Source organism: Stegastes partitus, unplaced genomic scaffold (assembly GCF_000690725.1).
Source record: "Stegastes partitus isolate 25-593 unplaced genomic scaffold, Stegastes_partitus-1.0.2 Scaffold161, whole genome shotgun sequence".
NCBI classification, from domain to species: Eukaryota; Metazoa; Chordata; class Actinopteri; family Pomacentridae; genus Stegastes; species Stegastes partitus.
This window is the reverse complement of record NW_007577892.1, coordinates 472,103-478,663: the sequence shown is the minus strand read 5'-3', so window position 1 is coordinate 478,663 and position 6,561 is coordinate 472,103.

Here is a 6,561-nt window from a genome sequence, read left to right as displayed (position 1 = left end):
TTATTATTATCATTATTATTATTATTAACTCTGTTGTTAGCAGCACAGAACAGCACAATCATATAACTGCCAAAAACCTAGCATTTGATCAGTGTGCTGTCGTTGGTACCCAGTACAGGTGTCAAAGTTTGTTTCCCCTTCAATGTGTATTTTCTCCTTATCTTAACCCACAAACAACCTCGCTGTGCCTCGCAATTACCTAATTTTTTAACCCTAACAGCAAAGGTGGTGCTATGGGAAACACAACTCAAATAAAAGGAGAACATTTGAGAGGGGAACAGACTTTGACAACAGACCTGTACATATTACATACCTTGCAGTGGGTTGTCCATAACAAAAGCCACCACCCCAGCCAACATGACTACATGACTTTAGCCAGTGTGGGATCCACAATAATGCTGTTCATTGCAAACCTGTGTTTTTGTAATTCTTTGTTGACTCTTGGCAATCATGACTATTTTTCTTGTGTGCAGGTGATAGCCTGTGTTTTCTTCCTGATTGTAGCAGTGACAAAACTATGCTATGCACTTTATACTTAAAAACAACTGTTTGTGCAGATGATTTGGGGATCTTCTGCTGCTTTGAAATGACGACCAGTGGTTTTTCTGAATTGTTCAAGTCAATGATTTACTTTTTCAGATCTGTCCTTCATTCTATAGACATTCCTACTGTAGTGTTTATGGCTGAGTCTAACAGGCATATTGAATAGGCCCTGTTTAAGTCTGCTTAGAGAAGTTAGCAGTTGTAGTCAATTTTAGTCACTCAAGAGAAACTAAAACTAATCATTTTAATTGCTCTGTGCATATTTTTGACGCAGGATATTAACATATTTTCAGAAGATCTCAAATAGATATATGGAAGAACCAAATTACTTGATTGTTTTTATGACAAGGACTCGTGCTTTAATCATTCCATCATAGAAAATAAAGTTACAAAGTTATAGGAATCCATTGGATACTCAAGACTATCACGATATAGCTCACGCTTACTCAATTTTACTAATCGCGCTCCTCTGACTCCTTTCTTGCGTTGAGTGCCCTCCCATAAGAGAATGTGACAAAAATGTACAAATTTCAGACATTTTTATTTTTTGTTTAACACAGGTGCAGTGTGAAATATAAAATAATACTGTGAAAATAAAGAGGGACATAAATTAATACTGAATATCATATAGACATTTGTCTGTAAAATAAATAATGGGTATTTAACTAAAATTTAGTTTATTTTAGTTCCTTAGTTTTTAAAATGTAATTCTAAATCTGAAAATTATGATGATCTTGTAGCACTAAAATAAAACGTGTTTAATTTTTTGTCGTTCAAAATATGCGTCACAACCGTCAATGTGCGACACCCGCCGGCAGGCACAGTTGTTGCCAACTTGAAGAGTTGCTGGCTAAATCTGGCAACTTTCCAAATCCTCTTGGCGACTTTTTTCGTTAAAAGCAACGAGCCACAAATCTACTGGCAACTCTTTCTGGTGTTTTTGGAGACTTCTCTGGTATTTTAGAGGCTCTGACGTGACAACACGTATTGGTCCGCGGTTACTGTCAATGAGCAGCGGTGCTGCCGTGAGGTCCTCCCCGTCCCAAAGCGCTCACAGACGGTCAGGAGTCTGGCGCAGCAGTCCCAGCTGCAGTCAACAGGCCAACCAGACGTCATTTTTACTTTGCTGCAGGTGTATAATTTAAATTCGGCTTTTCATTTCATGTATATAAGGAGGATTCAAATAGACATTGAGTATTTTATTTGAAAGTAACCTTCAAGCATTACTTTATTTTTCAGAGTTCCAAATGTTTTGTTGCATGCACAAATAAAATTTCGTTTACTCTGTAGCAGTTCATTAATTTCATAAAAGCAACACACAATAGTTTTTTTGTTTGTTTTGTGTTTTCTTTTTCTTTTTTTTTAAACACAAAGCATAAAGATAAAAAACGACATATGCAGTGCTCAACTTCAACTTTAATATTTGTCCCTTGAAGGGCAATTTGTTATCTTTATTTAAATGTCAAAAGGGCTTTGTGACTCCCGGTGTGTTCTTTTCTGTGGGAAACGGGTCCAAATGCCTCTTTGAGTGTTGAAGGTCACTGACTCCTGGTCTAATGTAACAAGAGCTATGGATTTGGCAATGTTACACTTTTACACTGGAGCCTATCCCAGCTGACTTAGGACGAAGGCAGGGGACACCCTGGGCACGTCACCAGTCTATCACAGGGCCACACTTAGAGACAGACAAACATACACACTCACATTCACACCTACGGACAATTTAGAACCACCAATTAACCTCAACATGTTTTTTGGACTGTGTGGGAGGAAGCTGGAGAACCCGGAGAGAACCCAAACTGCACAGGGAGAACATGCAAACTCCCCGGTGTCCTCACTGGGACCCGAACTGGTGACCTTCTTGCTGCGAGGCAACAGTGCTAACCATCACACCACCTTCCAGCCCTCCGATTGTGATCAGAAAATTAAATACAGAGTTAAATAATCTAACAGTCCTGCTTAGACAAGAGTGTAGAGTGTAGAATGTAACCTGTCCAATCTATGCCCAAACACGATCAGCCAAAAACCATAGACCTTGCAATATGTTTCAAAGTCAATCTTCTTTCTGTGTTTCTATGAACTGGTTCATGCTGGTGTGACAAAATAAATCCATCGCATCAGAAGACTGTAAATACAGCACACTTGGGGAAAATTATTGGTAAAAAGCAATGAACACAATTATTTTACATGCAACTACAAGGCACATAAACACCTCAAGCTTGGTTAGAATACAGATAACAAGATAATCTGAAGTGTTTGGAAGCTGTGACACAGCCACTGAGGCATTAGCTTCTAAGACACCAAACTCACCATCATCCAAAAATCTGGTTTGTCTGGTCTATTTCTTTAAATTATCATATGTGCTCCATTCATCTAAGATCCAAACCTGTATGGCCCTCCTTTGTAATAGCAAAATTTGAAGTTCCTCCAGAGGAAGTTCAAACTTCTGTAACAGTCATCTGCTCAAAAAAGTCTCCTCTTTCTGCCTCCACTCCCACACATTTTAAAGCAAGCACCTGAGAAAGGCAACCTCTGGGAACATCCATCCATCCATTATCTATGCACTGCTTAATCCTCACTAGGGTTGTGCAGGGGCTGGAGCCTATCCCAGCTGACTCAAGGTGAAGGCAGGGGACTCCCTGGACAGGCCACCAGTTCATTGCAGGGCCACACTTAGAGACAGTCAACCAAGCACACTCACATTCACACCTACGAACAATTTGGAATCACCAATTAACTCCAACATGCTTTTGGACTGTGGGAGGAAGCCGGAGAACCCAGAGAGATGCAAACTCTACGCAGAAAGATCCTTGTGTCCTCACCAGGATGCAAACGTGTGGCCTTCTTGCTGCAAAGTAACGTGCTAACCACTGATCCACCTTGCAGCCCCCTCTGGGAACATGACTTACCATAATGCAATGCCTTTTTTTTTTACTCATTTTTCAGTGTATTTTTGAAATGATAACCCCCCCCCAAAGCCTACTAAATGATTTAATTATATACAGCATAGTGACACATTGCTTCCTGTAATCTTCTGTGACTGCATGTCGCTACTTTACTTATAAATTCGTCTGCATGCAGAGAGATGTGTGATAGATTTAGGTTCAGTAATGCAGATTATTGACAGCTAGGGCATAGGAAGACCTAAACTGTCTAGCTTGTAGGGAGAGAGGGTAGCAATAGCCTGGCTTATTGCATGCAGTGTTTCTGTAAGTTACTTACTACTAAGTTTCAATGGTCCTTCCGACCTGCCCCACCAGTTTCCCAAGGTACACTGTCTTACTGGATGTCATGTTTTATTTGTGCCTCAACTTCCATCCTCTCAATCCTTGTCTACTTGATTTAACTCTTTATCTGTGTACTCTTTCAACAGTCTAAATATGACTGTGGAGGCTAAGTCAACACTTGAAGCCAGTGCGATGCTACACCTGAAGGATCTTAATGATGCACTGTGCTTCACCTCATTGCAAGAATGAAAGACTGGGACAAAACTTGCCTTTGAACACCTGGTTGTTTTTTTCTTATCTTTCGTCATTTACTACAGTTAAGCTCAAACATGTTCTATAATAAATTACTGCAGCAACCTGGTGCTTTGACAGTCAAAAAATTGTTTAAGTTTTTGGGTGCAACACCTTGTATAATTGAGTAATTGGCTCCTACACACTAGTCCCTGATTGTCACTGGTAGTCAGACACAACAACTGAATACATAAAAGAAAGAAGCCAATTGTGAAAACCTCATTTACAATACATGGAAATGCCAATGAACAATTCTACCGACACTTCTTTTTGTAAACATATGTTTATTAGTTTTTATATCAAGAAATTGTGTGTGGAATGTTTTCCGGCACACCTACATCTGTAATACACTCTTCCATCTATCATAGTCCTACAGTCAAAAGATTTGAGACTGCAATAAATCAATTAATAAATATTTATTGGTAATCCACTTCAGCAACCAATACATTGGAATCATGCCATAACATGTGCACACAGAACCTAGATGGCCATATACATGCATATTCCTCTTTCAGATGAACACTGGTCGACTTTCAAGCTGAGGGAAGCTTCACAGCGCCCATCATCACATTGCTCCTCCATGCCAAAGCAAATGAGCAGACAATGAAATGCAGCCAGCAGCGCTCTCCACAAACACAGGCCCTGTGTGTCTCCTTCCTCGTTGTTGTAGTCTCCTGACATCTGCAGACTCCTTGCCAAAGCTCTATTGTAGAGTTGTTTTACCCACAGAAAGTTTTTTGACTTACTTTGCAAAGCCAACACTTAAAGCCACTGAGATGCTAGACTCAGATGATCTTAACTCTTGTGTGGTGTTAATATTTTTGTTATTTAGCCAGTGCTCGTGGGTCTGGTGGACCCACTGCATTTTGGGGTTTTTAATTCAACACAATCAAATAATTTCATGTTAAAATACTCAACAGATGTTTACTCAATTCCAATTACAAGCAATATAAACAGCATATATGGTTAATATTTGCCCTTTACCTTTGCTAGATCACATTTTTGAATTAAAGTGTTTGTTTTTTAATAAAATATATGAAAATCAATTATAATCAAGATATGAGTGGAAAAATTCAACAAATTTACAAATGAAGCAAGGTTTTGCATAACTAGATGGCCGCCCTCCCCGAGCCTGGTTCTACTGGAGGTTTTTCCCCTCTCTCCCTCTGGGTGGGGGGGTTTGGTTCCTTCCCACCGTTGCCAACCGCTTGCTCAAAGGAAGTCCATAGGCAACTTTGGATTGTTGGTTTTTCTGTTTAAATTTGTAAGGTCTATACCTTACTTTGCTAAACTCTGTGTGATAAAGTGTTGTAACCTGCGCTATACAAATACATTTGAATTGAATTGAATTATTAACTTTTATTTCTTTGTGGCCATAGTCACCATGCACCACCCTCCCCCCGCCAACATCCAAGCCTCAGAGGGACAGGGTCACCAACCCTCCACCTACATTAGGTGATGGAGCTAATCACAGGGGACCAGAGGGAACGGAATTCAGCTAGCAGATTCTTTGAGGAGGCAGACATTGTCTCAATGCGGATGTGGTCTATTAAACGGTTCCTAAACTGCTTAATGCACAGATTATTTTTGGATTTTTTGGACCCAAGTAACCTAGTAGGCACAGTGTTGGACTCACAGATATATTACATCCGAGCCATGTTGACAAGCCATCACCCACTTTAAGCCAGAACCTTTGAACGGGTGGACAAGCCCACAGGGCGTGGAAGTAGTTGTCAATTGCATTTTCGGGGCAATGTGAACAGATATTTGATTTTGACAGACTCATCCTAAACATTCTTTGTCCTGTATAATGAATTCTATGCAGAGTTTTAAATTGTATTAGTTGTAAATTTGAGTTCTTAGTCATTAGTGTTTAAACATATTTTTGACCATATATTTTGATTAAAGTTAGTGGATAAGTCAGCCTCCCATTTTGAAGTTGGGAGGGAGATTGAATCATCCAGTTTTGTTAATAATCAATATATTTTTGATAATAGCTTTGGGGCATGGAGATTCATGATTTCTGCTACCCTGATTGCTAGCTGTAGGTTCAATTGGTTGGTGCTATATTTCTTACCTATAATAGATTTAAGTTGGTGGTATTCTAAAAATTTTGTGCTGCTGATTCCATATTGTGAAGTCAGCATATCAAATGGCAAGAAGTTTCCATTTTCGATTATATCTTCTAACTGTTTTATTCCTTTATTTTTCCATTGAGGGAAATTTATCTTTTTTTTTTATTTTGCAGGATGTCAGGGTTGTTCCAAATGGGTATAAGCTTACACGGAATTAGTGAAGACTTGCTTATTTTCAAAAATTCCCACCATGCCATCAAAGAGGAGCTGATGTTAATGCTTTTAAAACATTTCTGAGATTTGATTGTTGAGCTGACGAAAGGGAAGTCAGAAATGACTAGATCCTCTCATAGTGCTTGTTCTACATCTAACCATTGTTCATCGAGATAGCTAGGTTTAAGCCATTTGGAGATGTATTGTAGCCT